The sequence below is a fragment of the Larimichthys crocea genome, chromosome X (genome assembly GCF_000972845.2).
Source record: "Larimichthys crocea isolate SSNF chromosome X, L_crocea_2.0, whole genome shotgun sequence".
Classification (NCBI taxonomy): Eukaryota; Metazoa; Chordata; class Actinopteri; family Sciaenidae; genus Larimichthys; species Larimichthys crocea.
Window position 1 is genome coordinate 38,762,811 of NC_040020.1, and position 14,201 is coordinate 38,777,011.

Here is a 14,201-nt window from a genome sequence, read left to right on the forward strand (position 1 = left end):
ATGTATGACAATTTTATTTAATATCTTTTTAAATCAGAAAACGTAATTAATTGCATTTTTTTATATAGAAACATGACATGATAATAGTCAGTAACTTAATCTGTTTATATGTTTTGGTGTCAAATATTAGATGCAAAGCTTTATATTTAAATACTGGAGTAGACCCGGGCTGCAGGTGAATGCTGGTGAAATGCAAGTGATGCAAACAAATCAACAATAAATAGAGGACTTGCCAAACTGAGCCAATTCTAGGTCTGTCATTAAAAAGTAACATGGTTAGTAATAGGTTAAAAAGCAGCTGCTCATTCATTAGCCGACAGTCTTGTTCTGATTTAGCATCAGTTATGGGTGTGGCCAGAAGTGGTGAGAAATGTGCTCTGTAGTCACGCCCAACAGTGATGTCACAGTGTATTGAGTACGCTTCTACATCATTGTAGTAAGATTAGATGTTAAATCACTGAAGAACTGGACCAACTGAACACCCCTTATCTCACCCTCCCCTAGCTTGAAAGATAACCTGGTACAGAAAAAAAAATGTAAAAAAGATGCATTTGATTTGTCCCTTTTGGGCTACTGTAGAAACATGGCAGACTTTTTGGAAGAAGACCCGCTCTCTCTGTAGATATAAAAGGCTCATTCTAAGATAACAAAAACACAATGATCTGCATTTTCAGGTGATTATACACTGATGAAAACTATGAATAGCATGCTTAGCCAATAGATTCCCCTAAATTTTACACACTAGACCTTTAAGTTGCACATTTTCTCCAAGTGGAAAAATTAGCCACCTGTTTCACAGATTCATTCGAGTGTGATGTGAAGAAGCCACCTGTTTCACAGATTCATTCGAGTGTGATGTGAAGAACTTGCAAAAAATGTAGGAATTTGAAATTTAAGTCCAGAGGTGAGTCCAGTGTGCAGAAAGCCCTTACTTTTAGGATAGATTAACATGTGTATGTATAGCACATCTCATATCCATATGTACTGTACATAAAAAAAATACTTGTTGCTTTTCATCCTGGTCATAAAGATCCATTCCTAAAAAGATAAGGGAGTCTTTACACAGTCCTTGTTTGATGTCATTCTAAATGTTCAGCTAAAAATTTTCAAAAAAAGTTTTCATCAGTTAGACAAATAAAGGGGGTATCTAGTTTTCTCTGTTTGGGCTCTAACAGACAGTTTGTCCTTGCTAAACCATGGAAGTGACAAACACAGAGAAAAAAATCTGAAGAACTTAATTTTATTCATAAAATCTCAGACTACATGTGCTTATGGTATGAACTTTGGAATACATTTTTGCACAGTACAGGAACTGTGGATTTTGTCTGTGCTGCTCTTATTGAAAAAGGACAAAACCTCCTTCAGTGTACAAAGGCACAATCAGTATTGTTTTCAGACAGACTTGAAAAATCCTTAAAGCCAAAGAAGAAAAATGGTGCTCAAAACTCTTCCGACTAACTCCTTCACATCACGACATCAGTCACGAACATGACTTCATCAAGGCTCCAACTCATGTCACTGCACAAAGGTTCACATTCGGTAAGGACGAAGGATTTTCAGCTGAACCACAGGGCTTACCACTTCACTTTATGAGTAACACTCAGAGATGTCGTGAAGCACTTTGGTTTGATAAATGGCTTAAGATCATCTTTCAGGAAGCAGTGACCTGGAAGTTTCCTCTCAGAAGCCCATCACACTATTTTATAGGCAGTGAGTCTGCACATTATCGTAAATCATCGGGGAGTGCATTTGATGCTTCATTCATTCAGCTGCACACGCACTTATACATTCCATGCCATGCCATGCCACGCCATACCATACCACACATGCCATGCATCTCTTTACTGTCACAGGAGAGCATGGGTGAGGCCGTATGCACAAAAACGAAACTGAATCCATGCTAATGATATAAGGACAGTGTACACTAGAGGGGAAAAAACAGATCCCAGATGACTGGAAAGATACACTCTGCCACATCACATCCTGAAACCAAATCTGATTACAGCCCATAATGTATGTAGGCATCATGGACCCTGATTAGACCCTGATTCCAGTACAAGTGGCGACTGGAGGTGGTATTTTATGTACAGTATGTTGTTATTCCAAAGCTATCACCTTTCACTGATAAAAGGTAAAGTGGCAAGGATGAGCACTTACCATAGCACAATCTATCTAATTACCTGCTGCACAAGCCGAGCAGATGAGGCGATCTAGTTATTGATCTCGCAGAGTTTCCAAACACTGTTGGGAAATTGCGAAATATGCATCTCCTCCGGTTCAATTCCCCCACTGTTGCAAGTTAATGGAGGTGTAAAATAGGACCTACATGAATATAATCAAGCTTCACAATAGGTTAGGCCGTTTTATTTTAATTATGATATAAAAATTTGTGGTGTCACCGTGTAAAAAGACATCTAGCAAAGAACAGTGTGTTAAGAATGGGAGTGATTTATGGAGGTGCCAAAGTCCAACAGCCAGACCATCTGACAGAGAGCAGAGAGCTCGGGATTCATTTGCTTTGTGTCATTTATTCAGGCAATCAAATAAGCAGTTAGTTGACTCATAAAGAACTCATGGCAAGCAGGAGAAGGAGATGGACTCTTCCTATCTCACTCTCTTGTAATTAATTTGGAGCTAAGAGCAGCTGGAAGAAGGACTGCAAGGTGAATCATTCTGCACCCACGCACAAACACAACAAACAAATGCATGGGACTTGGACATGGGATGCTTCATTCATAATCAACATGAACACACACTTCTATGCTGCACACATGCAGGTCACATGCTTGAAAATCTGCCACTTGGCTGCTTTCTTTGGCTCATTAAATGCTGTCTTACTCGGACACCTGATCGCTACTCTGCTATTGCCAAGACAGTGCCTACGGGGGAACCCAGCCTATCAGTCTCATACACACACACACACACACACACACACACACACACACACTCACACACACATACTCACACATCTTCACATCTTTCGAAGTAGGCACAAACCACCCTGCTTATCTAGCACCCAAACAAACTCTGCCACTTCTGTGTCAGTGCACACAAACTGACAGTAAGTGCTCCAGTAGTCTTGTTATCCAGTGCTGGGGGTAAAGAGAGATTCTGGATGATCTTAAAACTGCAGACTACTTCAGTAATTAGTCTCATTCCACTTCCAATCCATGTTAATTAGGAAAATGAGTTCACATTAAGGTCATCAGAGCTGAGGGGAAGTTGGAAGAGCAATCTGTGTTTTAATTATAAAAGAAATGTGAAAAGCCCATCTTTTTGACAATTCTCACAACAATTCTGGAGCAGAAGAAAAGAGTCTTTCTTTCTTTCTTTCTTTCTTTCTTTCTTTCTTTCTTTCTTTCTTTCTTTCTTTCTTTCTTTCTTTCTTTCTTTTTCGTGATTTTCCCAATCACTGTCTTGTGCCTTATCACAATGCATTGGATAAGTGCCAGGTTTGTGACAAACACTGATGCAAATTTTTATGTTGTTGGAACACACAGTCATTGTAGAATAGCAGCTGCCCCTTCAGCTACCCTTAACAGGGTGATGTTAATGCAAAAACATAAAGGCACATACACCTGGCTGCCCAAGCACACACACGCACACACACAGGAAAACAAGCTAAAAACGATCTCCCTGCTCTTTAATCAAACTGCGGTTGATCAAATCACCATTTAACAGTCATGCTCCAGTGTGTGCTCAGTGACCTTTTCAATCCAAACAGTGAGAAAAAGGTAAACCACGGTTGAAACTGGAGTTACCTATGGCTGTGTACACGTGCGTGAGTTCCTGTTCTTCTATCTTTATGAGAACCAGCTGTAGTTTAAACCCTTCAGAGCAAAGAGAAGCCATTTTGACTTTAGAAGGAGGAGCTCAACCAATTTTACATAGCAAGATGGGTTTACTTATCCTGACAACTGCTACTCAGCATGTGAAAACAGCTCTCTGTTGAGTTGCATTATGGCATATACAGGGTTTCTGATGTCTGACCCACATTACAGGGGTAAAATACGTAATTTTCCAGCCTTTGAGATTACTGTTTTTTTTTTTTTTTTACCAGCCCGCTGTAAGCCATTTAACTTTATGGATGTAATGTACGAAATTGCTAGACTACCATACACATAACCGTACCCTGTTCCCTTGACGTTGAGGTTTGGTACTGGAGAATGAATGTAATACTGGTAAGGCATAGTGTTATGGTACATTAGCCTGATAACTCTGAGACTCGATCTATGCATTGAAGTATAAGCATATAAGCAGCTAAACTTCACACAGGAAGATTTAGAGAAAGCTGACATAATTCAGACTACGAATCCCTGCTGCAAGAGCTAATACCTGGAACTTCAGCTGCTGTCATTTGTCATACTGATGTTATGTCACATCATTATCCTTCCCTCCACCCTTCCTACTGCCCCTCCTTTTTTATAACCAATGTTTCTTTATTCATATTTTATAGAACAAATTTCCTGTCCTCTGACATTTCCACAACATCATTTACTTCCAGACTTTTAGTGTATCTATTTTTTGCAAACATATTCATTATACACTGGTCCAAGCATCTTTGCCCTAGCAAATAGCATACTTATACAATTGCCCTAGTACCCCGCTACAATGCAAGCTGACTCAAGAAAAACAGGCATTCAAGCATTCATTTGAACAGAGGGTGACAATGAAAGGCTGGTGCAAAGGCTTTCCCACCAGCAGCGATCCAGTATGGCTGAGTGAACAGTGTGTCTAGCAAAGAGCACTGCCCAAGAGAATAAAGCAACATTTTCCTCTCAGTCTGGTGTCTCAGACAGAGACAAAGAAGAAGAGTGAGAGAGAGATATGGTGGGGGAGGAAGACTACAGCCTAATTAAGAATGAATTGTGGATTTCAAAGAAAATTATTTGGCTCCAAAACAAATCCATTTTTATTGGTATGCTGGTGCAAAGGTTGCACAGATAGAAAACACCTGTTTGTCTCTACTTCATTGTCTTGCTTAGACTGTTGGGTGAACATAATCTCTACATGTACTGGAGGCTACATGCTGCACTGTTGTTAGACTGCCAAGCACTTACAAAGTTGTGTGTAGTGCTAAAGGAAGGTGAAGAGCTCCCTGGTGCACGTGTATTCACAGTGTAGATGAGATGTTTGGCTGGAAAGCAAGTGAGAGGGAAAATACACCAGCTCAAATTCATACCTGAGAATGATAAAATCATCAAAAGAAAATGAGAACACAGACGAGACAGACGAAAAAAAGAAAGTGAGCAAAGAGACACACGGAAACCGCGATCCATTGCTGATTATGACAAAGCGATGAGTCTGATTTTCTGCCCCAGTTGCCGTGGCAGCCAGCAGCAGCTGCAGTTGCAGGGTAGCATTCGCTCTGCTGTTCCACTCCTCCATTCCCCGAGCCGGTCAATTATCAATGATATGGAAAAGCAAGGAAGATCCTGCTGGGCCTGCTGCCCAGCACATGCTGAGGCCACAGGAGAGGGGAGGAGGGTGAGACACTATGAAAAGAATGGTTAGACCATACATACACACACGCAGACTAGTTTTTTTTTTATAATGTTGACTTACATTGATCGCCTGGAGACTTGCACTAACATTAACCATATTTAACCAATGCAACATCAGCTCATATGAAATGCATGGTAGATATGGCAAAGATTCCCCATGGTAATGACTTGCAAGTGTTCAACTCAAGATGGTTGCACGGTCACAAAGTTGGTCAAAGAGAGGTTAAAGATACTGTGCGTGAATTTTCCGGTGACAGCTTGTGATATTTACATCTACTGCATGTGAGACAGTCAGATGTTATACATTGCAAAGCTTAGGGATGCAGCTGCTTTATGACAGGAAGTTAGCCGATGTGCATCCGCCAAAGTAAACCACTAAAGCTGGAATTAAACATCTTCTGTTGCAAAGTGTGATATGGTAGAATGCTCGCAGGGGACATACACGTTGTAATGCACAATTATAAAACAACACATAACATCTATGTGCAGTCCTTCAGATGAGGCATGAATTTCATTTTAGATTTATTTTCGTCTATTCATTTGTGTGCTTCAAGCAAAGAATGGGCTTGTTACTGCCCCCAGTGGCAAATGGGGGTAAAGTGGTTGGTGAAAACTGCTGTTGTAGTGGAGTTTTTTTTTCACCTATCGGCCAAAGGGGAACATCATGACACCATTCTGGCAGTACCACTTCACTAAACCTTTCAGTGGACAACATCTGATGCTGTCCGTAAAGCCATAGATGAAGCAGTCCCTAACAGGGATAGCCTAACATCAACTGCTACCCTATCCTTGACTTAACCCTAATCCTACATACTAACCAAAAAACAAGACTTAACCCTGTGTGTGAACAGATTCGCATCTATACTAAGTGATTAATACAAGAACTGCTGGTCCAAAGTGAAATTATGAAGTCATCATTCCATTATCAGTCATGTAACATCAGCTCTGTTGTGTGCAGTAATACATCTAGAGCTGAACTGACATTTTCTTTGCTATCTGAAGTCAGCTGAAAGACCTTTCAGCAAAAAACAAAGGCATCACAAGAACACACAAGTGAATGCACGGTACCTGCACACACACGCACACACAAAACGGAGGGACAGGAGTTGGCATTAAGTAAAACCAAGTCTGTCATTCCCACTCTACCTTTCCACCTCTTTTCAAGTGAAGCTGTCACAAAAATATTCTAATAGAGAGACAGAGATCTTACTCACTGCGACTCACTGTCTGCACTCGTGGATGCGTGTACCTTGATACAAGCATGCATTCTCCATCTGTGCACACACACCTACACAGTGATGTACACACTCATTCACTACCACTGAAGTTGTCACAAAAATGTCCTGGACTGAGAGTTAAAGGTATAACTGAATCAGACACACACACATACGCACTTGCACACGTACACGTAACACACACAAACACATACCTAGTTACACACACACGTCTTCAAGTTAAGCTGTCAACGAGTTACAGACACTGAACAAATCTGATTCATTGAGAGTATAGCATTTCTCTTTTGCCAACTTCTATCAATCGCTCTCCCTGTCTTACGCGCACACACACACACACACACGCACACACACACACACACACACACACACACAAAACCCTGCCATCTACTGTATAATACCACCCTGGAGCCTCTGCACTCCTGGCGGGTATAACTGTGGTAGTTATCAAAGAATAATGATTCACCCAGTCTGGCTTAATATGGAGAAAAAAAATTCTTCAATATACTTGTATATATATACATACATACATACATATATACACACACACACACACACACACACACACTGTAGCCTACTTGTAGCATTACTGTATGTACCCTGAAAATAGAAACTAGCGCTCTGATTTGCCTCTTTGATTCTCACAAGCCTTGCCTGAGATTTATCATGAATTTCTGTCACTGTCTGTCTACAAACGAGTTCACATCACGCTAGTTTATCAACTATTACACTGTCTCCAACACTGGGAATTAAAGTTAAATATATAGCATTAAAAATCTTTCCAAACGTTGCTCCGATGACATTCACCTGGTAAAGAGATGAATGAAGCTGAACAGTGTAGAAGAGAGTGAATGCTACCTTTTATTTTATAGTTTTACTAGCAGTTACTGTGAGTGCCACACTTGTTCTGAAGTGTAAAAAGGTGGAGATGACACTCAAAGAGAATGTGTGTTATTATAAAAACATATCTCTTGCCGCCCACTCCCGTTTTCTGAGAGGAGAGCTCTCTGAGAGGGGTCTGTAACGAGACTTCTAATGAGTGGGTCATTAAAGATCCATTATGATGTCACATCGCTCACCACCACCACAGTGAGTCATCAAGGACAATAGACAAGATGGATATGTCATTCCACTTGTCTTCGTGAGTGTCAGATCATAATGTGGATCATGTGACCTTTTGATATCAGTGATACCAGACCATCTGATGCATACTTATGTTTAATCAAGCTTTCAGTGAAGTTGCTTGAGCTCAGCAATATATTACAATAATACAATTTATGATATAATATAATATAATTATAATATAATATAATATAATATAATAATATAATAACATATAATATAATAACATATAATGTAATTTATGTTAGATGTTTAATGCTTTTTTAGTTTAGTTATCTTTCTTATATGCCAAATATATGTCAACATTTTTCTTTTGATGACTCATTTTTCTTCTGATGGCGTATATATAAATGTATCCAATCAAATGTGGTTTGGAGGGAATAATCCTATCCATCATATAAAGTCACACTTAACAGACAACACTTAACTTGAACTTTATTAATTTCTTCCTTGTAGTCATCCTCAACAGCTCTGCTCTGCTGCCTAATCTTTTAAATTTCTCTTATGGTCGTGCTGTTTTTTTTTTTCCTCTGAAGTAAATTTAAATAATTATAAATAGTCTGGCAATCCTGGACAAGGGCCCCTGCATTTGTGGGGCCGCTAGGCTGCTGCCTCAGCCTGTGCATTAATCCACGCCAGGATGTAGGGAGATGCTGTTAAAACGATTTTAGCCATACTATCATCCACTTTTGTAGGTTAAACTGAAAATGAGCCCATCCAAAATTTTAGTATTAATCTCACATTGTGCAAAGAAATGGGTGCATGCACAATTGATTAAAAATTCAGTCTGTGCACCTTTGTGTTCTCTAAAATAAAATACTGTCTAAACTGGGAGTTTGTTTAAAACTTGTATGATCACCAAAGTAAGTAACTTGATTTATTTGAAGGGCAGAAACTAGGACCAAAAAGGACAGAAAGGAATAACCTGGAGTGCACTGAAGGTCATTATACAGTAAAGATGAAATTATCCTACAAAATTTGCTGACTCTATTACAATTACAAAAGATGGTTTAGTACAGTAGGTTGCCAAACCTCTCATGACATGTGGTCACTCCCTTGTTAGTTACATAGCCTAACAAGGAATAGACATATCCATAGTCTGTCTTGATGGTGATAATGCTGAACTGTACAAATGTAGTACACAGATAAAATGTGCATAAAGTACAAACATCCTGCCATTGTGTACTGTGCATGTACTGCAGGAACTTGTTTTCGATATATACAGTACGCAGAAGGTGATGGTGGAAGTCAGAAAGTACCTGGAGAAAACAAGCAACCTGAGATGTGAGGATAGTATGTGTGTTTTCCTGGAGGAACCTGGGACACTGGCACAAACTTGTATTTGATCCTTAAGACAGGCACACACATTGCAGAACATTTCAACTCGGGGTTTCTGAATATTTGATGACCGAAGACAACATACAAGAACTATGAATAACAATATGGAATAACAACTTCCATCTTTGAATCTTTGAAAATGAAAGTACACTTTACCTTGACTTTTTTCTGAGTTACTAATATGCTGAAACAGACTCAGATGAGCGCAACTCTGTCAAAAAAATTACATTTTAATGCCAGTTTATCCCCCTGTGTTCATAAAAAAAGAGATATAGACTTGGTTAAAATGGGCTATTAAATAAGAATTCTTGCAGGAAAAAGGGGTGCAGATGTGAATTATACATGGCCTAGGAGCCATTTGGAGTAGTCTCTCTCTGCATTCACGATGGATAGCAGCCTATCACTCTCCCACCTTTAAGGTCTTTATGCATGAACATAAGTCTAATCACTCTCTTTAAGCACTGTTTGGGTCTTTACCATATAATATATTTTTGCAGTGAAATCACAAAACCAACGCTGGTATGCAGTGTTGTTGTACATCTCCCTCCCACTGCTCTGTCTGAAGTGTGCCTGTGAGAGTTGCTCAGTTTAACATTGAACATTAAATCTTGTGATTTTCTGCCTCCGCCAGCCATCAAAGAAACAACTTTCTGCTGCTGTGGACCGCATCTCTGTCTTTTGTCTTTTTCTCTACCTCTTCCTCCTCCAGTATCCCACAAGCAAACAGATTGATCAAAAAAGGGAAAGCCAGAAATGCTCTCATAAGTACAGCTCAAAAAGTTCTAAACATTGAAAACCTGTTCTTCACTTAAAGATTTTTGTATTTCTGGTCCCATCAAACTCTTGACTAAATAAAAATCAACCCATCGAAATGGATTTAAAATTAAAGCTCATGCTGATTTACACTCTGTGTCAGCCACTATATCAGTGCAAGCAGCAGATCTTCAGATAACACAATCAGCAGATATGGGGCTATATATTGTAAACACAATTTATAACATTGTCAGCATCCCCTCTTATTTGTTTTATTAAATGTACTTTATCATTCACCATCTGCAAATTCTTCTTCAAATAGAATTCTTCAGATGCGTCATAAATCCACGCCAACATAAAATAAAACTAATTGTGCATATAAATATCACACGGGCCTCACTGAACCAAATGCAACGTTGCTTTGCTTCATTCATTTCCACAACTTCGCTTTTCATACAGTCACATGACATGATTGAATATACCAGTGCAGCATAGAAAGGCAATTTTCTAGAGGGACTTCTGGAGATGTGAATTTGTATTACATATGATAATGTTTCCTATTAGGATTGAGCTTCATTCCTTTTTGCAAATCCCTCGGAATATAGAACATGAATCACCCCATACAATATAATTCCAATGCTGCGTGACATCCCAATTTCATTTGACCTCCGTTACTAAGAGCCGTCTATTGTGGACGGCACTTCATAGTGCCGTGTTACGCTGCTCCATTAATGTTTTTCATTTCACCATGTTTCTTCTGCCTTTAAGCGTGGCGCCAAACTGGTTCTGAATTAAATCTAAATCAAATTGCACACTTGTATACAAACTGGGAAATGAAGCAACAGAGAATATAATACGTCTCTCAGTTGCAAAGCATGGATTATTGATACTTTCTGGCCAGATGACTTAATATCTACAACATAGAGCCCCAAAAGCACCCTGGTTTTGCTAAACTCAAAGCACTAATCATCCCCCTAAAGAAAAACAAAGATTAAATGTGTTTGTCTATCAACCTCATGTTTTTTTGCATTTTGTTGCTGTAGTTTCTCTTTCACGTAGGGTGAGGCTAGGAGGCTGCAATTAGCAAATACACTGCTAGATGCCACTAAATCCTACACACTGGTTAAATGAACATTTGTGTTTATGTGTTTCTGTAGATTTGTGTTAATTATGTACTGGGGGAAACAGTCTGTTGTACGAGAGACAAAGGTGGTGTTTAGAAGGCAAACCATCACATTTCTAGGCAAAGACTTGACAACTTTAGGACTGGAGGATTCTGCAAACCCAAGGTTTCCTTCAATGCCAACATATATTGTTTATGCATCAAAACTGTACATCATCTTTTTAAATGCTAAAAAAGATGGAAGTACTATTTGTGTTACAAGTGGTAGTCTGTTGCCAGAAACACACTTTCAAGAGCTTTCTATTCAATTTTCTTGTACAATTTTAGGTCAACTGATGTTATACTGTTAAACACAGCAGACCTTTCAATGACAAAATGACATTGTATTTTTTCTGCTTTTCAGAGTTGGAAATGCTCAATTTTGTCGGGAAACGTGGCAGCATCACAAGCCCTGCTATGAGGTCTTTTGGATTTGAAATTTATCAGGACACAATATGTTTCCTGTTCACACTCCAGGACAAGAGATTGGAAAAACAGTGAGTGTTTTTAACCTTGTTGCTGCAGAAGCCTTCACTGCTCTGAGAATCTTTCTATGTGAATTGAACTGTTATGTGTTTGTTGTAGAAATGATGTGCATAGGCTCATGGTTGCAGCTCTAAGGACTGAATGCCCTGTGTCACAATGTGACTGGTGGCAAAAACACAAATGTGTGTGTGCGTGAAGAAACATTGCTCCCCCTCTAAAACCTGTTAAGTACACTACACACTTGTGTCCTTTTCTTGTTTCATATTTGGAGTGTGATGTTTACATGAAACAGTAGATTATTCATATTACAGTATACATCATCATTATCTAACAGCTGTCTGAAATTAGTTGCCTGTGCAAAATTGTCATCAACGTCACAGCATCCCACATGTCTCTGTTGTTACCCACTGAGGTCTCTCAGCAGTTAGAGATGAACACTGGTTTCTTAGTAATGGTATAATAGAACAACTGGCAACACTGTAATTGTTTGTGTCTAGCTTTTACTTTAACATGTAGGTCATCATTATATCATTTATAGGTTTTGTGTTTTTTTCTTTTCTTCAGAGTAAGTAAGAGTAGTTTTCTAACATCAAAACAAGCATTTATCCAGGCTTCTGAAACCAATACAACACACAGACACAGTAAGCAGGATGCTCCAAACCGTGCATGTGCATTCAGACATACTTAATGCATAAAAAAATATTGTACTCATACCATACACCCACCAATGAAACCATTTGTAAAGTGTATTTTCCTCTGCTGCCTTTAATACAATTCCTCTTTCTCTCTCTCACACACACACAAAGTGCAGTTTGCATAATCACAAGCCACGGGGGGCAGTTCAGGATATTGTGTTTTTGCAATTATGGCTTCAAATGAAGCCATTCATCTCCTGTGTGACTCTATGGGTCGCAAGACACATTCTGCATGCTAAATATTGTTTATCATGTATGGTATAAAGATAGGAGGGCTGCTCTTGTTTCATAGCGACTGGTGTGGAATACATTTCATTTCATTTAAAAGTACATCTGTTTTTTCTATCTGAAACTTTTTGGGTTGATTGACTTATTGAACAAGCGTTGAGTGTTAAATTGTTTTTATGGAATTTGTGTTGCTGAGCACAGACTTTTTTTATTCAAGTTAATCCATCATCCGTATTCACGCTTTGTACTCACTGCACTGTACACACAGAGAAACAAATGATCTAGCTCACTAGGAAATAATTACTGACAGCAAGACCACACTGCGTCCTGAAAACACTGCTTCAGCAGCCTTGTACCACACAGTTATGTTACTGAGATGATATTATTGGAACAGTTTGAAGGCTGTTCAGCCAATAATAGATGATATCTTTATTATTTCTATGTCAGCTCAGTCCATACAGAATATACAAACAGGAAAATCCCTTTAACTTGAGTGTTTTAGCATTTAGTCTTACTCTGCATGTACGTATTTTCTCTTCTGGACCAGTCAGCCTTTATGTCCCTGTTAGCTGTCCCTGCTCTCTGACACTGTTACTGCCTCACTGAGGCCTCTTTAGCCTCTGGGCTCAAACCATGTGTTTCATGCTCTGATGGCGCCATAATTTACCATAGAAGAGATTATCCAGTGACTCAAACTACTCTCTGATCTCTTGCAAGTCCGTGTTTGTGTGCATGCAGCCACATCTCACATGAGTTACAGTATGTTCACATACAGTTATTCTGCATTACAGATTTACGTTCAATGTAATATCATATTGTGTGTCAGGAGGGGAAAGCCAGTGAGCTCTCCACTGAGCCGAGTATCTAACTAACAAGCTCGTAAGAGCAGACCTGGAGACAGGGGCTGAGTGAGCAGCTGCTCAGTCTCATGCTAAAACAGGTGAGACGGGATCTGGCAGCTGAGGGATAAATAGGATGCTCTCTATTAGGAGCTGGATGGCCTGAAAACAAGAACAAGCTCAAGGCTGAGGACGAGGTAAGTCAGGCTTCAGAGAGAAACTGTCCAGATGAAGGAACAGCTTAAAGAGCAGGAGGAAGAGTCCCTCACTGTTTTAGAGGGCTTCTGAGGAGAAGCTTCCAGAGATGATAAAAAAATAAAAAATAAAAAAAGTTGAGTTGCTTGGTCAGGAAAAGAATCCACTTCTTTGGTTTGAGGAAGAAAAACAAAGGAAAGGCAAGAGAATGAGTCAACATCCAAGTGAGACTGATGCACCTCAACAGCTTAGCACCTTTCAGCAGTAATAGCTGTATGCTGCAGGGTGACACAGTGTTATAAAAGTTGCTTCACGCTGTGCTTACTTTCAGGAGCGGAATGCACTTAACACATCATCCCCCTAAAAAGGCTGCAATTAGCTACTAAATCCTACACACTGGTTAAATGAACATTTGTGTTTATGTGTTTCTGTAGATTTGTGTTAATTATGTAATGGGGGAAACAGTCTGTTCTTCGTTACGAGAGACAAAGGTGGTGTTTAGAAGGCAAACCATCACATTTCTAGGCAAACACTTGGTCCCTGGTCATGGTTGGCTTAGCCCTATTTGGAATCGTCTCATCCAGTTTATGGGAGACAGTCCCACATGCTTCTTATTAAAAATCTGACCAGTTAGCTAGACATGTAGT